Source organism: Erinaceus europaeus (genome assembly GCF_950295315.1).
Source record: "Erinaceus europaeus chromosome 6 unlocalized genomic scaffold, mEriEur2.1 SUPER_6_unloc_3, whole genome shotgun sequence".
Taxonomy (NCBI): domain Eukaryota; kingdom Metazoa; phylum Chordata; class Mammalia; order Eulipotyphla; family Erinaceidae; genus Erinaceus; species Erinaceus europaeus.
This window is the reverse complement of record NW_026647136.1, coordinates 1,364,079-1,387,275: the sequence shown is the minus strand read 5'-3', so window position 1 is coordinate 1,387,275 and position 23,197 is coordinate 1,364,079.

The window sequence follows — 23,197 nt, the reverse complement described above, 5'->3', positions numbered from 1 at the left end:
CAGGGGCCTGGCGGACCTTGGTCCCCAGCCCTGGGCTGTCAGATGCCAGCCCCATGCCCAGACACACACCAATCTGCCCATAGCCCCTTGGCCCGGCCGACCAGCACCTGCTTTGCCCTGGGGCTCTGGCTCTGGTGGCTGGCCACCACCCCTCAGGTCAAGTTCAGCATGGGGGTCATGGCTGCTGGTCAACTGGATGGGCAGGGTCCCCGTAGCCTAGCAACCACAGGAGCCCTCTGTGATGTCCTAGCCCCTGGCAATCTGTGCTGGCCACACTGGCACTGGGTAGCCCAACTGCCCTGCCACTAGGTGAGGCAACAGCGCCCAGACGCCTGGGCCCTGGCACAGAGGGACGGAAGGATGGGAAGACAGTGCTGACCGAAGAGGGACCTCAGGGCTGGCAGCCAAGAGAAGACAGGTGGAGGTGTGCCCGGGATCCAGGGAGCCCAGGCCAGAGCTGCCTGCATGCCTGCCTGCCTTCCTGGATGTCTGTATGCTGCCTTTGTCCAGGTAGGTTTCTCAGGTCCCCTCCACTCCTGTCCTCTCCTGTCCTTTCCTGTCCTCACCATCCTCTCCCCTCTCCTCTCCTCTGCACTTTGCTTCTCTCCTTTGCCTGTCCTCTCTTCCAGGTGTCCTGCTCACCAGCTCCAGCACTTGTGATGGTTCTCCAGTGACAGCTGTTCGCATCCCCTTCCACCCCCTGCCTGCCCCTAATGTGACCCAGCTCACAGGGTCTCCGGCTCACTCCACCCAAACCCACACGCCCCAACACAGTCCCTGGTTCAGCCTCTCTGCCCTATTCAGCCAAACTGGCCCCATTGCAACCTACCTGTGCATCGTTGATTCTCTTCACCATTCAAGGAGAGATCTCCTTTTGTACTTAGCTTGGTTGACTGCTGGATGGATGGATGGATGGATGGATGGATGGATGGATAGATGGATGGGTGGATGGATGGATGGACAGGTCAATGGATCGATTTTGTAGAGGGAGAGTACCATCTAGGGGTACTGGAGACCCCTGGTGTCAGATCCTTAGTCAATGTCAAATGTAAAACATTAATTCATCAATAACAAAAATGAGTAAGCACCTAAATAAATAAATAAATAAATAAATAAATAAATGTAAAATCTGTGTTAAAAAATACATGGTGTCTTTGCCTTTCTGCATATGGAATGCTGTGAGGATCTTAAGAAGGAAAGCATTTTCCTGAGTAGCCCATTTGAAGTCGTGGCATATATCCTTTTCCTTTTTCTTTTATTACTTTCTATTTTCTTGATTATTCACTGGAATAAATAGACAGGAATTGAGAGGGAAGGGAGGGAGAGAGAGTTTTAGACACAGAGAGAAACACCTGCAGCACTTCTGCACCACTTGTAAAGATTTCCCCTGGCAGGTGGGGACCAGGGTGTTGAAGCCCAGTCCTCCTGCATTGTAACATGAGTGCTTAACTGGGTGTGGCACCACCTGGTACCCTTGATGGGGCACTTTTTTTTAGCAATGAAAAGAAATTCTCGTGGCAAGGTAATAAATAAATGAAGAAGTAATTAAAAGTGCATTTACATTAACTCAGTGGAAACACACAGGGACATATACGTCTCTGTTACCTGTATTACTTCTTCATTTATGGATTGATTGCCTCAAGGGGTTATTGCCACAGCTGAGTGCCTGCGCCACGAATAATCCACAGCTCCTGCACTCCATTTGTTCCCCTTTCGCTGCCCTTGTTGCTTGGTCACTGTGGTGGTTATTGTTGTTGTTGTTGTTGTTGTTGTTACTTACCTTGCATCTGACAGACACAAAAGGAGAGAGCAGAGGAAATACAGGGTGGGAGAGAAAGATAGAGCTCCTAAAGACCTGCTTCACCCCCCGTAAAGCGACTCCCTGGCAGGTGGCGGTCTGGGGGCCAGACCCCAGATCCTTCCACCTGTCCCCTTTTCGTGAGCGCCACAAGCCCTTAACCCTCTGACTTACCGCCAAACCTCCCTGGATTTACTTTTGAAGGCAATATGACCTGCCTCGTTTTGAATCCTCATTATCCTGAGGGTCAGTCCTGGAGACAGTGTCATGACACGACACACGGAGATCTCTGGTATCAGAGAGCACCTGGAACAGCAGCTGGGGCTCTAGTGCCAGGGCAGGAGCAACTCCTCATCCACCCTCCACGGAGTCCACCTGACTGCATTTTGGTCCTTTTCCCTCCAAAAAAGATTTTTCCCTTTTTTCACTTTGAAACAGGCAGCAGACAGGTTACCCAGGTTGGGCGAAAAAAATAAAAAGCCTTTTTTTTTTTTTTTTTTAACCGAAGTGAATGACCATCTTCTGGAAAGTATAGGTTTTGAACCTGAAAACTCTGTCTGTCTGTCTCTTAGTCCACAGAAAGAGCCACTAGCCCAGCCAGATCTCACGCTCAGATGGGGTGTTTTTGCCAGTCAAAGGTCTGCACAGCACACTAGGGACTGGGCGGCAGGAGACCCAAATGTTACATTGTAGATGGACTGTTTGCAGTTCTTGCTCCCCAGGACATTGGACTGTCTCAACTCCCTCCCCTACAGCATGAAAAAAAGACTCTTGACAACCTTGGAGCAAATGGAGTGGGGGTGAGGGGAGCTGATTGCATGTCTGTGCTGCTGATGCCCAGGTGTCTGTGGGGGGCCGTGGCACAGGCTGTAAGGGGGCTAGGGGGCAGAAGGATACTGTTTGAGAGGCAGGCTACAGGCAGGGGAGCCCGTGAGTGTGTGCAGGGCTGTGTGTGTGGGTGTGGTGGCAGGGGGTTAGGGCAGGTCCCCCTCTGGATGGTGAGATGGCAGCTGGGCTGGCCCTGGGCCCTCAGGGCTGAAGGGCAGAAGCAGGGTGGCAGTAAAGTAGCACAGGGAAGCACACAGTAGATGTTAGTTGGGGAGCTGGGGGACAGAGGGCAAGGGGAAAGGGGGCATCCATGAGGAGGGGTCTGGACTAGAGAGTGGGGGGAGCTGGAGGCATGGAAGATCCCAGGAATCAGGGACTGACAGGAACAGATTCCTGCACCCACCCACTGGATAGAAGCTGCAGCAGCCAGAGCAGCAGCCCTGGCTTGCCTAGGCCAAGGGCCCTGATTGAGTCCCTCTGAGGATGAGGAAGAAGAGGAGGAGGTGGAGGAGGAGGAGGAGAAGGAGGAGGAGGAGGAGGGGCAGGAGGGCAGCTGTCAGTAGGCAACGGAATTAATAGAGGCCTCCATTATGGAGGCATGTGTCCAGACAGGCACCCACCAACCCTCAGGGGCAGCTCAGGGCACCCAGGGACCTGGTGTGGGTATCTCTGGGGCGGGAACTGTCAGTCAGTCAGCAAGACTGTGTGTCAGTGCACATGGTGGGACAGGGGCCTGGTGGACCTTGGTCCCCAGCCCTGGGCTGTCAGATGCCGGCCCCATGCCCAGACACACACCAATCTGCCCATAGCCCCTTGGCCCGGCCGACCAGCACCTGCTTTGCCCTGGGGCTCTGGCTCTGGTGGCTGGCCACCACCCCTCAGGTCAAGTTCAGCATGGGGGTCATGGCTGCTGGTCAACTGGATGGGCAGGGTCCCCGTAGCCTAGCAACCACAGGAGCCCTCTGTGATGTCCTAGCCCCTGGCAATCTGTGCTGGCCACACTGGCACTGGGTAGCCCAACTGCCCTGCCACTAGGTGAGGCAACAGCGCCCAGACGCCTGGGCCCTGGCACAGAGGGACGGAAGGATGGGAAGACAGTGCTGACCGAAGAGGGACCTCAGGGCTGGCAGCCAAGAGAAGACAGGTGGAGGTGTGCCCGGGATCCAGGGAGCCCAGGCCAGAGCTGCCTGCATGCCTGCCTGCCTTCCTGGATGTCTGTATGCTGCCTTTGTCCAGGTAGGTTTCTCAGGTCCCCTCCACTCCTGTCCTCTCCTGTCCTCTCCTGTCCTCACCATCCTCTCCCCTCTCCTCTCCTCTGCACTTTGCTTCTCTCCTTTGCCTGTCCTCTCTTCCAGGTGCCCTGCTCACCAGCTCCAGCACTTGTGATGGTTCTCCAGTGACAGCTGTTCGCATCCCCTTCCACCCCCTGCCTGCCCCTAATGTGACCCAGCTCACAGGGTCTCCGGCTCACTCCACCCAAATCCACACGCCCCAACACATTCCCTGGTTCAGCCTCTCTGCCCTATTCAGCCAAACTGGCCCCATTGCAACCTACCTGTGCATCGTTGATTCTCTTCACCATTCAAGGAGAGATCTCCTTTTGTACTTAGCTTGGTTGACTGCTGGATGGATGGATGGATGGATGGATGGATGGATGGATAGATGGATGGGTGGATGGATGGATGGACAGGTCAATGGATCGATTTTGTAGAGGGAGAGTACCATCTAGGGGTACTGGAGACCACTGGTGTCAGATCCTTAGTCAATGTCAAATGTAAAACATTAATTCATCAATAACAAAAGTGAGTAAGCACCTAAATAAATAAATAAATAAATAAATGTAAAATCTGTGTTAAAAAATACATGGTGTCTCTGCCTTTCTGGATATGGAATGCTGTTAGGATTTTAACAAGGAAAGCATTTTCCTGAGTAGCCCATTTGAAGTCGTGGCATATTTCCTTTTCCTTTTTCTTTTATTACTTTCTATTTTCTTGATTATTCACTGGAATAAATAGACAGGAATTGAGAGGGAAGGGAGGGAGAGAGAGTTTGAGACACAGAGAGAAACACCTGCAGCACTTCTGCACCACTTGTAAAGATTTCCCCTGGCAGGTGGGGACCAGGGTGTTGAAGCCCAGTCCTCCTGCATTGTAACATGAGTGCTTAACTGGGTGTGGAACCACCTGGTACCCTTGATGGGGCACTTTTTTTTAGCAATGAAAAGAAATTCTCGTGGCAAGGTAATAAATAAATGAAGAAGTAATTAAAAGTGCATTTACATTAACTCAGTGGAAACACACAGGGACATATACGTCTCTGTTACCTGTATTACTTCTTCATTTATGGATTGATTGCCTCAAGGGGTTATTGCCACAGCTGAGTGCCTGCGCCACGAATAATCCACAGCTCCTGCACTCCATTTGTTCCCCTTTCGCTGCCCTTGTTGCTTGGTCACTGTGGTGGTTATTGTTGTTGTTGTTGTTGTTGTTGTTACTGACCTTGCATCTGACAGACACAAAAGGAGAGAGCAGAGGAAATACAGGGTGGGAGAGAAAGATAGAGCTCCTAAAGACCTGCTTCACCCCTCGTAAAGCGACTCCCTGGCAGGTGGCGGTCTGGGGGCCAGACCCCAGATCCTTCCACCTGTCCCCTTTTCATGAGCGCCACAAGCCCTTAACCCTCTGACTTACCGCCAAACCTCCCTGGATTTACTTTTGAAGGCAATATGACCTGCCTCGTTTTGAATCCTCATTATCCTGAGAGTCAGTCCTGGAGACAGTGTCATGACACGACACACGGAGATCTCTGTTATCAGAGAGCACCTGGAAGAGCAGCTGGGGCTCTATTGCCAGGGCAGGAGCAACTCCTCATCCACCCTCCACGGAGTCCACCTGACTGCATTTTGGTCCTTTTCCCTCCAAAAAATATTTTTCCCTTTTTTCACTTTGAAACAGGCAGCAGACAGGTTACCCAGGCAGGGCGAAAAAAATAAAAAGCCTTTTTTTTTTTTTTTTTTTTAAACCGAAGTGAATGACCATCTTCTGGAAAGTATAGGTTTTGAACCTGAAAACTCTGTCTGTCTGTCTCTTAGTCCACAGAAAGAGCCACTAGCCCAGCCAGATCTCACGCTCAGATGGGGTGTTTTTGCCAGTCAAAGGTCTGCACAGCACACTAGGGACTGGGCGGCAGGAGACCCAAATGTTACATTGTAGATGGACTGTTTGCAGTTCTTGCTCCCCAGGACATTGGACTGTCTCAACTCCCTCCCCTACAGCATGAAAAAAAGACTCTTGACAACCTTGGAGCAAATGGAGTGGGGGTGAGGGGAGCTGATTGCATGTCTGTGCTGCTGATGCCCAGGTGTCTGTGGGGGGCCGTGGCACAGGCTGTAAGGGGGCTAGGGGGCAGAAGGAGACTGTTTGAGAGGCAGGCTACAGGCAGGGGAGCCCGTGAGTGTGTGCAGGGCTGTGTGTGTGGGTGTGGTGGCAGGGGGTTAGGGCAGGTCCCCCTCTGGATGGTGAGATGGCAGCTGGGCTGGCCCTGGGCCCTCAGGGCTGAAGGGCAGAAGCAGGGTGGCAGTAAAGTAGCAGAGGGAAGCACACAGTAGATGTTAGTTGGGGAGCTGGGGGACAGAGGGCAAGGGGAAAGGGGGCATCCATGAGGAGGGGTCTGGACTAGAGAGTGGGGGGAGCTGGAGGCATGGAAGGTCCCAGGAATCAGGGACTGACAGGAACAGATTCCTGCACCCACCCACTGGATAGAAGCTGCAGCAGCCAGAGCAGCAGCCCTGGCTTGCCTAGGCCAAGGGCCCTGATTGAGTCCCTCTGAGGATGAGGAAGAAGAGGAGGAGGTGGAGGAGGAGGAGGAGAAGGAGGAGGAGGAGGAGGGGCAGGAGGGCAGCTGTCAGTAGGCAACGGAATTAATAGAGACCTCCATTATGGAGGCATGTGTCCAGACAGGCACCCACCAACCCTCAGGGGCAGCTCAGGGCACCCAGGGACCTGGTGTGGGTATCTCTGGGGCGGGAACTGTCAGTCAGTCAGCAAGACTGTGTGTCAGTGCACATGGTGGGACAGGGGCCTGGTGGACCTTGGTCCCCAGCCCTGGGCTGTCAGATGCCAGCCCCATGCCCAGACACACACCAATCTGCCCATAGCCCCTTGGCCCGGCCGACCAGCACCTGCTTTGCCCTGGGGCTCTGGCTCCGGTGGCTGGCCACCACCCCTCAGGTCAAGTTCAGCATGGGGGTCATGGCTGCTGGTCAACTGGATGGGCAGGGTCCCCGTAGCCTAGCAACCACAGGAGCCCTCTGTGATGTCCTAGCCCCTGGCAATCTGTGCTGGCCACACTGGCACTGGGTAGCCCAACTGCCCTGCCACTAGGTGAGGCAACAGCGCCCAGACGCCTGGGCCCTGGCACAGAGGGACGGAAGGATGGGAAGACAGTGCTGACCGAAGAGGGACCTCAGGGCTGGCAGCCAAGAGAAGACAGGTGGAGGTGTGCCCGGGATCCAGGGAGCCCAGGCCAGAGCTGCCTGCATGCCTGCCTGCCTTCCTGGATGTCTGTATGCTGCCTTTGTCCAGGTAGGTTTCTCAGGTCCCCTCCACTCCTGTCCTCTCCTGTCCTCACCATCCTCTCCCCTCTCCTCTCCTCTGCACTTTGCTTCTCTCCTTTGCCTGTCCTCTCTTCCAGGTGCCCTGCTCACCAGCTCCAGCACTTGTGATGATTCTCCAGTGACAGCTGTTCGCATCCCCTTCCACCCCCTGCCTGCCCCTAATGTGACCCAGCTCACAGGGTCTCCGGCTCACTCCACCCAAATCCACACGCCCCAACACATTCCCTGGTTTAGCCTCTCTGCCCTATTCAGCCAAACTGGCCCCATTGCAACCTACCTGTGCATCGTTGATTCTCTTCACCATTCAAGGAGAGATCTCCTTTTGTACTTAGCTTGGTTGACTGCTGAATGGATGGATGGATGGATGGATGGATGGATGGATGGATGGATGGATAGATGGGTGGATGGATGGATGGACAGGTCAATGGATCGATTTTGTAGAGGGAGAGTACCATCTAGGGGTACTGGAGACCCCTGGTGTCAGATCCTTAGTCAATGTCAAATGTAAAACATTAATTCATCAATAACAAAAAAGAGTAAGCACCTAAATAAATAAATAAATAAATATAAAATCTGTGTTAACAAATACATGGTGTCTTTGCCTTTCTGCATATGGAATGCTGTGAGGATCTTAAGAAGGAAAGCATTTTCCTGAGTAGCCCTATTGAAGTCGTGGAATATTTTCTTTTCCTTTTTCTTTTTTTACTTTCTATTTTCTTGATTATTCACTGGAATAAATAGACAGGAATTGAGAGGGAAGGGAGGGAGAGAGAGTTTGAGACACAGAGAGAAACACCTGCAGCACTTCTGCACCACTTGTAAAGATTTCCCCTGGCAGGTGGGGACCAGGGTGTTGAAGCCCAGTCCTCCTGCATTGTAACATGAGTGCTTAACTGGGTGTGGCACCACCTGGTACCCTTGATGGGGCACTTTTTTTTAGCAATGAAAAGAAATTCTCGTGGCAAGGTAATAAATAAATGAAGAAGTAATTAAAAGTGCATTTACATTAACTCAGTGGAAACACACAGGGACATATACGTCTCTGTTACCTGTATTACTTCTTCATTTATGGATTGATTGCCTCAAGGGGTTATTGCCACAGCTGAGTGCCTGCGCCACGAATAATCCACAGCTCCTGCACTCCATTTGTTCCCCTTTCGCTGCCCTTGTTGCTTGGTCACTGTGGTGGTTATTGTTGTTGTTGTTGTTGTTGTTGTTACTTACCTTGCATCTGACAGACACAAAAGGAGAGAGCAGAGGAAATACAGGGTGGGAGAGAAAGATAGAACTCCTAAAGACCTGCTTCACCCCCTGTAAAGCGACTCCCCGGCAGGTGGCGGTCTGGGGGCCAGACCCCAGATCCTGCCACCTGTCCCCTTTTCGTGAGCGCCACAAGCCCTTAACCCTCTGACATACCGCCAAACCTCCCTGGATTTACTTTTGAAGGCAATATGACCTGCCTCGTTTTGAATCCTCATTATCCTGAGGGTCAGTCCTGGAGACAGTGTCATGACACGACACACGGAGATGTCTGGTATCAGAGAGCACCTGGAACAGCAGCTGGGGCTCTAGTGCCAGGGCAGGAGCAACTCCTCATCCACCCTCCTCGGAGTCCACCTGCCTGCATTTTGGTCCTTTTCCCTCCAAAAAAGATTTTTCCCTTTTTTCACTTTGAAACAGGCAGCAGACAGGTTACCCAGGCAGGGCGAAAAAAATAAAAAGCCTTTTTTTTTTTTTTTTTTTTTTTTTTTTTTAAACCGAAGTGAATGACCATCTTCTGGAAAGTATAGGTTTTGAACCTGAAAACTCTGTCTGTCTGTCTCTTAGTCCACAGAAAGAGCCTCTAGCCCAGCCAGATCTCACGCTCAGATGGGGTGTTTTTGCCAGTCAAAGGTCTGCACAGCACACTAGGGATTGGGCGGCAGGAGACCCAAATGTTACATTGTAGATGGACTGTTTGCAGTTCTTGCTCCCCAGGACATTGGACTGTCTCAACTCCCTCCCCTACAGCATGAAAAAAAGACTCTTGACAACCTTGGAGCAAATGGAGTGGGGGTGAGGGGAGCTGATTGCATGTCTGTGCTGCTGATGCCCAGGTGTCTGTGGGGGGCCATGGCACAGGCTGTAAGGGGGCTAGGGGGCAGAAGGAGACTGAGAGGCAGGCTACAGGCAGGGGAGCCCGTGAGTGTGTGCAGGGCTGTGTGTGTGGGTGTGGTGGCAGGGGGTTAGGGCAGGTCCCCCTCTGGATGGTGAGATGGCAGCTGGGCTGGCCCTGGGCCCTCAGGACTGAAGGGCAGAAGCAGGGTGGCAGTAAAGTAGCAGAGGGAAGCACACAGTAGATGTTAGTTGGGGAGCTGGGGGACAGAGGGCAAGGGGAAAGGGGGCATCCTTGAGGAGGGGTCTGGACTAGAGAGTGGGGGGAGCTGGAGGCATGGAAGGTCCCAGGAATCAGGGACTGACAGGAACAGATTCCTGCACCCACCCACTGGATAGAAGCTGCAGCAGCCAGAGCAGCAGCCCTGGCTTGCCTAGGCCAAGGGCCCTGATTGAGTCCCTCTGAGGATGAGGAAGAAGAGGAGGAGGTGGAGGAGGAGGAGGAGAAGGAGGAGGAGGAGGAGGGGCAGGAGGGCAGCTGTCAGTAGGCAACGGAATTAATAGAGTCCTCCATTATGGAGGCATGTGTCCAGACAGGCACCCACCAACCCTCAGGGGCAGCTCAGGGCACCCAGGGACCTGGTGTGGGTATCTCTGGGGCGGGAACTGTCAGTCAGTCAGCAAGACTGTGTGTCAGTGCAAATGGTGGGACAGGGGCCTGGCGGACCTTGGTCCCCAGCCCTGGGCTGTCAGATGCCAGCCCCATGCCCAGACACACACCAATCTGCCCATAGCCCCTTGGCCCGGCCGACCAGCACCTGCTTTGCCCTGGGGCTCTGGCTCTGGTGGCTGGCCACCACCCCTCAGGTCAAGTTCAGCATGGGGGTCATGGCTGCTGGTCAACTGGATGGGCAGGGTCCCCGTAGCCTATCAACCACAGGAGCCCTCTGTGATGTCCTAGCCCCTGGCAATCTGTGCTGGCCACACTGGCACTGGGTAGCCCAACTGCCCTGCCACTAGGTGAGGCAACAGCGCCCAGACGCCTGGGCCCTGGCACAGAGGGACGGAAGGATGGGAAGACAGTGCTGACCGAAGAGGGACCTCAGGGCTGGCATCCAAGAGAAGACAGGTGGAGGTGTGCCCGGGATCCAGGGAGCCCAGGCCAGAGCTGCCTGCATGCCTGCATGCCTTCCTGGATGTCTGTATGCTGCCTTTGTCCAGGTAGGTTTCTCAGGTCCCCTCCACTCCTGTCCTCTCCTGTCCTCACCATCCTCTCCCCTCTCCTCTCCTCTGCACTTTGCTTCTCTCCTTTGTCTGTCCTCTCTTCCAGGTGCCCTGCTCACCAGCTCCAGCACTTGTGATGGTTCTCCAGTGACAGCTGTTCGCATCCCCTTCCACCCCCTGCCTGCCCCTAATGTGACCCAGCTCACAGGGTCTCCGGCTCACTCCACCCAAACCCACACGCCCCAACACATTCCCTGGTTCAGCCTCTCTGCCCTATTCAGCCAAACTGGCCCCTTTGCAACCTACCTGTGCATCATTGATTCTCTTCACCATTCAAGGAGAGATCTCCTTTTGTACTTAGCTTGGTTGACTGCTGGATGGATGGATGGATGGATGGATAGATGGATGGGTGGATGGATGGATGGACAGGTCAATGGATCGATTTTGTAGAGGGAGAGTACCATCTAGGGGTACTGGAGACCCCTGGTGTCAGATCCTTAGTCAATGTCAAATGTAAAACATTAATTCATCAATAACAAAAATGAGTAAGCACCTAAATAAATAAATAAATAAATATAAAATCTGTGTTAACAAATACATGGTGTCTTTGCCTTTCTGCATATGGAATGCTGTGAGGATCTTAAGAAGGAAAGCATTTTCCTGAGTAGCCCTATTGAAGTCGTGGAATATTTTCTTTTCCTTTTTCTTTTTTTACTTTCTATTTTCTTGATTATTCACTGGAATAAATAGACAGGAATTGAGAGGGAAGGGAGGGAGAGAGAGTTTGAGACACAGAGAGAAACACCTGCAGCACTTCTGCACCACTTGTAAAGATTTCCCCTGGCAGGTGGGGACCAGGGTGTTGAAGCCCAGTCCTCCTGCATTGTAACATGAGTGCTTAACTGGGTGTGGCACCACCTGGTACCCTTGATGGGGCACTTTTTTTTAGCAATGAAAACAAATTCTCGTGGCAAGGTAATAAATAAATGAAGAAGTAATTAAAAGTGCATTTACATTAACTCAGTGGAAACACACAGGGACATATACGTCTCTGTTACCTGTATTACTTCTTCATTTATGGATTGATTGCCTCAAGGGGTTATTGCCACAGCTGAGTGCCTGCGCCACGAATAATCCACAGCTCCTGCACTCCATTTGTTCCCCTTTCGCTGCCCTTGTTGCTTGGTCACTGTGGTGGTTATTGTTGTTGTTGTTGTTGTTGTTGTTGTTGTTGTTACTTACCTTGCATCTGACAGACACAAAAGGAGAGAGCAGAGGAAATACAGGGTGGGAGAGAAAGATAGAACTCCTAAAGACCTGCTTCACCCCCTGTAAAGCGACTCCCCGGCAGGTGGCGGTCTGGGGGCCAGACCCCAGATCCTGCCACCTGTCCCCTTTTCGTGAGCGCCACAAGCCCTTAACCCTCTGACATACCGCCAAACCTCCCTGGATTTACTTTTGAAGGCAATATGACCTGCCTCGTTTTGAATCCTCATTATCCTGAGGGTCAGTCCTGGAGACAGTGTCATGACACGACACACGGAGATGTCTGGTATCAGAGAGCACCTGGAACAGCAGCTGGGGCTCTAGTGCCAGGGCAGGAGCAACTCCTCATCCACCCTCCTCGGAGTCCACCTGCCTGCATTTTGGTCCTTTTCCCTCCAAAAAAGATTTTTCCCTTTTTTCACTTTGAAACAGGCAGCAGACAGGTTACCCAGGCAGGGCGAAAAAAATAAAAAGCCTTTTTTTTTTTTTTTTTTTTTTTTTAAACCAAAGTGAATGACCATCTTCTGGAAAGTATAGGTTTTGAACCTGAAAACTCTGTCTGTCTGTCTCTTAGTCCACAGAAAGAGCCACTAGCCCAGCCAGATCTCACGCTCAGATGGGGTGTTTTTGCCAGTCAAAGGTCTGCACAGCACACTAGGGATTGGGCGGCAGGAGACCCAAATGTTACATTGTAGATGGACTGTTTGCAGTTCTTGCTCCCCAGGACATTGGACTGTCTCAACTCCCTCCCCTACAGCATGAAAAAAAGACTCTTGACAACCTTGGAGCAAATGGAGTGGGGGTGAGGGGAGCTGATTGCATGTCTGTGCTGCTGATGCCCAGGTGTCTGTGGGGGGCCATGGCACAGGCTGTAAGGGGGCTAGGGGGCAGAAGGAGACTGAGAGGCAGGCTACAGGCAGGGGAGCCCGTGAGTGTGTGCAGGGCTGTGTGTGTGGGTGTGGTGGCAGGGGGTTAGGGCAGGTCCCCCTCTGGATGGTGAGATGGCAGCTGGGCTGGCCCTGGGCCCTCAGGACTGAAGGGCAGAAGCAGGGTGGCAGTAAAGTAGCAGAGGGAAGCACACAGTAGATGTTAGTTGGGGAGCTGGGGGACAGAGGGCAAGGGGAAAGGGGGCATCCTTGAGGAGGGGTCTGGACTAGAGAGTGGGGGGAGCTGGAGGCATGGAAGTTCCCAGCAATCAGGGACTGACAGGAACAGATTCCTGCACCCACCCACTGGATAGAAGCTGCAGCAGCCAGAGCAGCAGCCCTGGCTTGCCTAGGCCAAGGGCCCTGATTGAGTCCCTCTGAGGATGAGGAAGAAGAGGAGGAGGTGGAGGAGGAGGAGGAGGAGGAGGAGGAGGAGAAGGAGGAGGAGGAGGAGGATGAGGAGGAGGAGGAAGAGGAGGAGGAAGAAGAGGAAGAAGAGGAGGAGGGGCAGGAGGGTAGCTGTCAGTAGGCAATGGGATTAATAGAGGCCTCCATTACGGAGGCATGTGTCCAGGCAGGCACCCACCAACCCTCAGGGGCAGCTCAGGGCACCCAGGGACCTGGTGTGGGTATCTCTGGGGCGGGAACTGTCAGTCAGTCAGCAAGACTGTGTGTCAGTGCACATGGTGGGACAGGGGCCTGGCGGACCTTGGTCCCCAGCCCTGGGCTGTCAGATGCCAGCCCCATGCCCAGACACACACCAATCTGCCCATAGCCCCTTGGCCCGGCCGACCAGCACCTGCTTTGCCCTGGGGCTCTGGCTCTGGTGGCTGGCCACCACCCCTCAGGTCAAGTTCAGCGTGGGGGTCATGGCTGCTGGCCAACTGGATGGGCAGGGTCGCCGTAGCCTAGCAACAACAGGAGCCCTCTGTGATGTCCTAGCCCCTGGCAATCTGTGCTGGCCACACTGGCACTGGGTAGCCCAACTGCCCTGCCACTAGGTCGGGCAACAGCGCCCAGACGCCTGGGCCCTGGCACAGAGGGACGGAAGGATGGGAAGACAGTGCTGACCGAAGAGGGACCTCAGGGCTGGCAGCCAAGAGAAGACAGATGGAGGTGTGCCTGGGATCCAGGGAGCCCAGGCCAGAGCTGCCTGCATGCCTGCCTGCCTTCCTGGATGTCTGTATGCTGCCTTTGTCTAGGTAGGTTTCTCAGGTCCCCTCCACTCCTGTCCTCTCCTGTCCTCTCCTGTCCTCACCATCCTCTCCCCTCTCCTCTCCTCTGCACTTTGCTTCTCTCCTTTGTCTGTCCTCTCTTCCAGGTGCCCTGCTCACCAGCTCCAGCACTTGTGATGGTTCTCCAGTGACAGCTGTTCGCATCCCCTTCCACCCCCTGCCTGCCCCTAATGTGACCCAGCTCACAGGGTCTCCGGCTCACTCCACCCAAACCCACACGCCCCAACACATCCCCTGGTTCAGCCTCTCTGCCCTATTCAGCCAAACTGGCCCCTTTGCAACCTACCTGTGCATCGTTGATTCTCTTCACCATTCAAGGAGAGATCTCCTTTTGTACTTAGCTTGGTTGACTGCTGGATGGATGGATGGATGGATGCGTGGATGGATGGATGGACAGGTCAATGGATCGGTTTTGTAGAGGGAGAGTACCATCTAGGGGTACTGGAGACCCCTGGTGTCAGATCCTTAGTCAATGTCAAATGTAAAACATTAATTCATCAATAACAAAAAAGAGTAAGCACCTAAATAAATAAATAAATAAATATAAAATCTGTGTTAACAATTACATGGTGTCTTTGCCTTTCTGCATATGGAATGCTGTGAGGATCTTAAGAAGGAAAGCATTTTCCTGAGTAGCCCTATTGAAGTCGTGGAATATTTTCTTTTCCTTTTTCTTTTTTTACTTTCTATTTTCTTGATTATTCACTGGAATAAATAGACAGGAATTGAGAGGGAAGGGAGGGAGAGAGAGTTTGAGACACAGAGAGAAACACCTGCAGCACTTCTGCACCACTTGTAAAGATTTCCCCTGGCAGGTGGGGACCAGGGTGTTGAAGCCCAGTCCTCCTGCATTGGAACATGAGTGCTTAACTGGGTGTGGCACCACCTGGTACCCTTGATGGGGCACTTTTTTTTAGCAATGAAAAGAAATTCTCGTGGCAAGGTAATAAATAAATGAAGAAGTAATTAAAAGTGCATTTACATTAACTCAGTGGAAACACACAGGGACATATACGTCTCTGTTACCTGTATTACTTCTTCATTTATGGATTGATTGCCTCAAGGGGTTATTGCCACAGCTGAGTGCCTGCGCCACGAATAATCCACAGCTCCTGCACTCCATTTGTTCCCCTTTCGCTGCCCTTGTTGCTTGGTCACTGTGGTGGTTATTGTTGTTGTTGTTGTTGTTGTTGTTACTTACCTTGCATCTGACAGACACAAAAGGAGAGAGCAGAGGAAATACAGGGTGGGAGAGAAAGATAGAACTCCTAAAGACCTGCTTCACCCCCTGTAAAGCGACTCCCCGGCAGGTGGCGGTCTGGGGGCCAGACCCCAGATCCTGCCACCTGTCCCCTTTTCGTGAGCGCCACAAGCCCTTAACCCTCTGACATACCGCCAAACCTCCCTGGATTTACTTTTGAAGGCAATATGACCTGCCTCGTTTTGAATCCTCATTATCCTGAGGGTCAGTCCTGGAGACAGTGTCATGACACGACACACGGAGATGTCTGGTATCAGAGAGCACCTGGAACAGCAGCTGGGGCTCTAGTGCCAGGGCAGGAGCAACTCCTCATCCACCCTCCTCGGAGTCCACCTGCCTGCATTTTGGTCCTTTTCCCTCCAAAAAAGATTTTTCCCTTTTTTCACTTTGAAACAGGCAGCAGACAGGTTACCCAGGCAGGGCGAAAAAAATAAAAAGCCTTTTTTTTTTTTTTTTTTTTTTTTTAAACCAAAGTGAATGACCATCTTCTGGAAAGTATAGGTTTTGAACCTGAAAACTCTGTCTGTCTGTCTCTTAGTCCACAGAAAGAGCCACTAGCCCAGCCAGATCTCACGCTCAGATGGGGTGTTTTTGCCAGTCAAAGGTCTGCACAGCACACTAGGGATTGGGCGGCAGGAGACCCAAATGTTACATTGTAGATGGACTGTTTGCAGTTCTTGCTCCCCAGGACATTGGACTGTCTCAACTCCCTCCCCTACAGCATGAAAAAAAGACTCTTGACAACCTTGGAGCAAATGGAGTGGGGGTGAGGGGAGCTGATTGCATGTCTGTGCTGCTGATGCCCAGGTGTCTGTGGGGGGCCATGGCACAGGCTGTAAGGGGGCTAGGGGGCAGAAGGAGACTGAGAGGCAGGCTACAGGCAGGGGAGCCCGTGAGTGTGTGCAGGGCTGTGTGTGTGGGTGTGGTGGCAGGGGGTTAGGGCAGGTCCCCCTCTGGATGGTGAGATGGCAGCTGGGCTGGCCCTGGGCCCTCAGGACTGAAGGGCAGAAGCAGGGTGGCAGTAAAGTAGCAGAGGGAAGCACACAGTAGATGTTAGTTGGGGAGCTGGGGGACAGAGGGCAAGGGGAAAGGGGGCATCCTTGAGGAGGGGTCTGGACTAGAGAGTGGGGGGAGCTGGAGGCATGGAAGTTCCCAGCAATCAGGGACTGACAGGAACAGATTCCTGCACCCACCCACTGGATAGAAGCTGCAGCAGCCAGAGCAGCAGCCCTGGCTTGCCTAGGCCAAGGGCCCTGATTGAGTCCCTCTGAGGATGAGGAAGAAGAGGAGGAGGTGGAGGAGGAGGAGGAGGAGGAGGAGGAGGAGAAGGAGGAGGAGGAGGAGGATGAGGAGGAGGAGGAAGAGGAGGAGGAAGAAGAGGAAGAAGAGGAGGAGGGGCAGGAGGGTAGCTGTCAGTAGGCAATGGGATTAATAGAGGCCTCCATTACGGAGGCATGTGTCCAGGCAGGCACCCACCAACCCTCAGGGGCAGCTCAGGGCACCCAGGGACCTGGTGTGGGTATCTCTGGGGCGGGAACTGTCAGTCAGTCAGCAAGACTGTGTGTCAGTGCACATGGTGGGACAGGGGCCTGGCGGACCTTGGTCCCCAGCCCTGGGCTGTCAGATGCCAGCCCCATGCCCAGACACACACCAATCTGCCCATAGCCCCTTGGCCCGGCCGACCAGCACCTGCTTTGCCCTGGGGCTCTGGCTCTGGTGGCTGGCCACCACCCCTCAGGTCAAGTTCAGCGTGGGGGTCATGGCTGCTGGCCAACTGGATGGGCAGGGTCGCCGTAGCCTAGCAACAACAGGAGCCCTCTGTGATGTCCTAGCCCCTGGCAATCTGTGCTGGCCACACTGGCACTGGGTAGCCCAACTGCCCTGCCACTAGGTCGGGCAACAGCGCCCAGACGCCTGGGCCCTGGCACAGAGGGACGGAAGGATGGGAAGACAGTGCTGACCGAAGAGGGACCTCAGGGCTGGCAGCCAAGAGAAGACAGATGGAGGTGTGCCTGGGATCCAGGGAGCCCAGGCCAGAGCTGCCTGCATGCCTGCCTGCCTTCCTGGATGTCTGTATGCTGCCTTTGTCTAGGTAGGTTTCTCAGGTCCCCTCCACTCCTGTCCTCTCCTGTCCTCTCCTGTCCTCACCATCCTCTCCCCTCTCCTCTCCTCTGCACTTTGCTTCTCTCCTTTGTCTGTCCTCTCTTCCAGGTGCCCTGCTCACCAGCTCCAGCACTTGTGATGGTTCTCCAGTGACAGCTGTTCGCATCCCCTTCCACCCCCTGCCTGCCCCTAATGTGACCCAGCTCACAGGGTCTCCGGCTCACTCCACCCAAACCCACACGCCCCAACACATCCCCTGGTTCAGCCTCTCTGCCCTATTCAGCCAAACTGGCCCCTTTGCAACCTACCTGTGCATCGTTGATTCTCTTCACCATTCAAGGAGAGATCTCCTTTTGTACTTAGCTTGGTTGACTGCTGGATGGATGGATGGATGGATGCGTGGATGGATGGATGGACAGGTCAATGGATCGGTTTTGTAGAGGGAGAGTACCATCTAGGGGTACTGGAGACCCCTGGTGTCAGATCCTTAGTCAATGTCAAATGTAAAACATTAATTCATCAATAACAAAAAAGAGTAAGCACCTAAATAAATAAATAAATAAATATAAAATCTGTGTTAACAATTACATGGTGTCTTTGCCTTTCTGCATATGGAATGCTGTGAGGATCTTAAGAAGGAAAGCATTTTCCTGAGTAGCCCTATTGAAGTCGTGGAATATTTTCTTTTCCTTTTTCTTTTTTTACTTTCTATTTTCTTGATTATTCACTGGAATAAATAGACAGGAATTGAGAGGGAAGGGAGGGAGAGAGAGTTTGAGACACAGAGAGAAACACCTGCAGCACTTCTGCACCACTTGTAAAGATTTCCCCTGGCAGGTGGGGACCAGGGTGTTGAAGCCCAGTCCTCCTGCATTGGAACATGAGTGCTTAACTGGGTGTGGCACCACCTGGTACCCTTGATGGGGCACTTTTTTTTAGCAATGAAAAGAAATTCTCGTGGCAAGGTAATAAATAAATGAAGAAGTAATTAAAAGTGCATTTACATTAACTCAGTGGAAACACACAGGGACATATACGTCTCTGTTACCTGTATTACTTCTTCATTTATGGATTGATTGCCTCAAGGGGTTATTGCCACAGCTGAGTGCCTGCGCCACGAATAATCCACAGCTCCTGCACTCCATTTGTTCCCCTTTCGCTGCCCTTGTTGCTTGGTCACTGTGGTGGTTATTGTTGTTGTTGTTGTTGTTGTTGTTGTTGTTACTTACCTTGCATCTGACAGACACAAAAGGAGAGAGCAGAGGAAATACAGGGTGGGAGAGAAAGATAGAACTCCTAAAGACCTGCTTCACCCCCTGTAAAGCGACTCCCCGGCAGGTGGCGGTCTGGGGGCCAGACCCCAGATCCTGCCACCTGTCCCCTTTTCGTGAGCGCCACAAGCCCTTAACCCTCTGACATACCGCCAAACCTCCCTGGATTTACTTTTGAAGGCAATATGACCTGCCTCGTTTTGAATCCTCATTATCCTGAGGGTCAGTCCTGGAGACAGTGTCATGACACGACACACGGAGATGTCTGGTATCAGAGAGCACCTGGAACAGCAGCTGGGGCTCTAGTGCCAGGGCAGGAGCAACTCCTCATCCACCCTCCTCGGAGTCCACCTGCCTGCATTTTGGTCCTTTTCCCTCCAAAAAAGATTTTTCCCTTTTTTCACTTTGAAACAGGCAGCAGACAGGTTACCCAGGCAGGGCGAAAAAAATAAAAAGCCTTTTTTTTTTTTTTTTTTTAAACCGAAGTGAATGACCATCTTCTGGAAAGTATAGGTTTTGAACCTGAAAACTCTGTCTGTCTGTCTGTCTCTTAGTCCACAGAAAGAGCCACTAGCCCAGCCAGATCTCACGCTCAGATGGGGTGTTTTTGCCAGTCAAAGGTCTGCACAGCACACTAGGGATTGGGCGGCAGGAGACCCAAATGTTACATTGTAGATGGACTGTTTGCAGTTCTTGCTCCCCAGGACATTGGACTGTCTCAACTCCCTCCCCTACAGCATGAAAAAAAGACTCTTGACAACCTTGGAGCAAATGGAGTGGGGGTGAGGGGAGCTGATTGCATGTCTGTGCTGCTGATGCCCAGGTGTCTGTGGGGGGCCATGGCACAGGCTGTAAGGGGGCTAGGGGGCAGAAGGAGACTGTTTGAGAGGCAGGCTACAGGCAGGGGAGCCCGTGAGTGTGTGCAGGGCTGTGTGTGTGGGTGTGGTGGCAGGGGGTTAGGGCAGGTCCCCCTCTGGATGGTGAGATGGCAGCTGGGCTGGCCCTGGGCCCTCAGGACTGAAGGGCAGAAGCAGGGTGGCAGTAAAGTAGCAGAGGGAAGCACACAGTAGATGTTAGTTGGGGAGCTGGGGGACAGAGGGCAAGGGGAAAGGGGGCATCCTTGAGGAGGGGTCTGGACTAGAGAGTGGGGGGAGCTGGAGGCATGGAAGGTCCCAGGAATCAGGGACTGACAGGAACAGATTCCTGCACCCACCCACTGGATAGAAGCTGCAGCAGCCAGAGCAGCAGCCCTGGCTTGCCTAGGCCAAGGGCCCTGATTGAGTCCCTCTGAGGATGAGGAAGAAGAGGAGGAGGTGGAGGAGGAGGAGGAGAAGGAGGAGGAGGAGGAGGGGCAGGAGGGCAGCTGTCAGTAGGCAACGGAATTAATAGAGGCCTCCATTATGGAGGCATGTGTCCAGACAGGCACCCACCAACCCTCAGGGTCAGCTCAGGGCACCCAGGGACCTGGTGTGGGTATCTCTGGGGCGGGAACTGTCAGTCAGTCAGCAAGACTGTGTGTCAGTGCACATGGTGGGACAGGGGCCTGGCGGACCTTGGTCCCCAGCCCTGGGCTGTCAGATGCCAGCCCCATGCCCAGACACACACCAATCTGCCCATAGCCCCTTGGCCCGGCCGACCAGCACCTGCTTTGCCCTGGGGCTCTGGCTCTGGTGGCTGGCCACCACCCCTCAGGTCAAGTTCAGCATGGGGGTCATGGCTGCTGGTCAACTGGATGGGCAGGGTCCCCGTAGCCTATCAACCACAGGAGCCCTCTGTGATGTCCTAGCCCCTGGCAATCTGTGCTGGCCACACTGGCACTGGGTAGCCCAACTGCCCTGCCACTAGGTGAGGCAACAGCGCCCAGACGCCTGGGCCCTGGCACAGAGGGACGGAAGGATGGGAAGACAGTGCTGACCGAAGAGGGACCTCAGGGCTGGCAGCCAAGAGAAGACAGGTGGAGGTGTGCCCGGGATCCAGGGAGCCCAGGCCAGAGCTGCCTGCATGCCTGCATGCCTTCCTGGATGTCTGTATGCTGCCTTTGTCCAGGTAGGTTTCTCAGGTCCCCTCCACTCCTGTCCTCTCCTGTCCTCACCATCCTCTCCCCTCTCCTCTCCTCTGCACTTTGCTTCTCTCCTTTGTCTGTCCTCTCTTCCAGGTGCCCTGCTCACCAGCTCCAGCACTTGTGATGGTTCTCCAGTGACAGCTGTTCGCATCCCCTTCCACCCCCTGCCTGCCCCTAATGTGACCCAGCTCACAGGGTCTCCGGCTCACTCCACCCAAACCCACACGCCCCAACACATCCCCTGGTTCAGCCTCTCTGCCCTATTCAGCCAAACTGGCCCCTTTGCAACCTACCTGTGCATCGTTGATTCTCTTCACCATTCAAGGAGAGATCTCCTTTTGTACTTAGCTTGGTTGACTGCTGGATGGATGGATGGATGGATGCGTGGATGGATGGATGGACAGGTCAATGGATCGGTTTTGTAGAGGGAGAGTACCATCTAGGGGTACTGGAGACCCCTGGTGTCAGATCCTTAGTCAATGTCAAATGTAAAACATTAATTCATCAATAACAAAAAAGAGTAAGCACCTAAATAAATAAATAAATAAATATAAAATCTGTGTTAACAAATACATGGTGTCTTTGCCTTTCTGCATATGGAATGCTGTGAGGATCTTAAGAAGGAAAGCATTTTCCTGAGTAGCCCTATTGAAGTCGTGGAATATTTTCTTTTCCTTTTTCTTTTTTTACTTTCTATTTTCTTGATTATTCACTGGAATAAATAGACAGGAATTGAGAGGGAAGGGAGGGAGAGAGAGTTTGAGACACAGAGAGAAACACCTGCAGCACTTCTGCACCACTTGTAAAGATTTCCCCTGGCAGGTGGGGACCAGGGTGTTGAAGCCCAGTCCTCCTGCATTGGAACATGAGTGCTTAACTGGGTGTGGCACCACCTGGTACCCTTGATGGGGCACTTTTTTTTAGCAATGAAAAGAAATTCTCATGGCAAGGTAATAAATAAATGAAGAAGTAATTAAAAGTGCATTTACATTAACTCAGTGGAAACACACAGGGACATATACGTCTCTGTTACCTGTATTACTTCTTCATTTATGGATTGATTGCCTCAAGGGGTTATTGCCACAGCTGAGTGCCTGCGCCACGAATAATCCACAGCTCCTGCACTCCATTTGTTCCCCTTTCGCTGCCCTTGTTGCTTGGTCACTGTGGTGGTTATTGTTGTTGTTGTTGTTGTTGTTGTTGTTGTTACTTACCTTGCATCTGACAGACACAAAAGGAGAGAGCAGAGGAAATACAGGGTGGGAGAGAAAGATAGAACTCCTAAAGACCTGCTTCACCCCCTGTAAAGCGACTCCCTGGCAGGTGGCGGTCTGGGGGCCAGACCCCAGATCCTGCCACCTGTCCCCTTTTCGTGAGCGCCACAAGCCCTTAACCCTCTGACATACCGCCAAACCTCCCTGGATTTACTTTTGAAGGCAATATGACCTGCCTCGTTTTGAATCCTCATTATCCTGAGGGTCAGTCCTGGAGACAGTGTCATGACACGACACACGGAGATGTCTGGTATCAGAGAGCACCTGGAACAGCAGCTGGGGCTCTAGTGCCAGGGCAGGAGCAACTCCTCATCCACCCTCCTCGGAGTCCACCTGCCTGCATTTTGGTCCTTTTCCCTCCAAAAAAGATTTTTCCCTTTTTTCACTTTGAAACAGGCAGCAGACAGGTTACCCAGGCAGGGCGAAAAAAATAAAAAGCCTTTTTTTTTTTTTTTTTTTTTTTAAACCGAAGTGAATGACCATCTTCTGGAAAGTATAGGTTTTGAACCTGAAAACTCTGTCTGTCTGTCTCTTAGTCCACAGAAAGAGCCACTAGCCCAGCCAGATCTCACGCTCAGATGGGGTGTTTTTGCCAGTCAAAGGTCTGCACAGCACACTAGGGATTGGGCGGCAGGAGACCCAAATGTTACATTGTAGATGGACTGTTTGCAGTTCTTGCTCCCCAGGACATTGGACTGTCTCAACTCCCTCCCCTACAGCATGAAAAAAAGACTCTTGACAACCTTGGAGCAAATGGAGTGGGGGTGAGGGGAGCTGATTGCATGTCTGTGCTGCTGATGCCCAGGTGTCTGTGGGGGGCCATGGCACAGGCTGTAAGGGGGCTAGGGGGCAGAAGGAGACTGTTTGAGAGGCAGGCTACAGGCAGGGGAGCCCGTGAGTGTGTGCAGGGCTGTGTGTGTGGGTGTGGTGGCAGGGGGTTAGGGCAGGTCCCCCTCTGGATGGTGAGATGGCAGCTGGGCTGGCCCTGGGCCCTCAGGACTGAAGGGCAGAAGCAGGGTGGCAGTAAAGTAGCAGAGGGAAGCACACAGTAGATGTTAGTTGGGGAGCTGGGGGACAGAGGGCAAGGGGAAAGGGGGCATCCTTGAGGAGGGGTCTGGACTAGAGAGTGGGGGGAGCTGGAGGCATGGAAGGTCCCAGGAATCAGGGACTGACAGGAACAGATTCCTGCACCCACCCACTGGATAGAAGCTGCAGCAGCCAGAGCAGCAGCCCTGGCTTG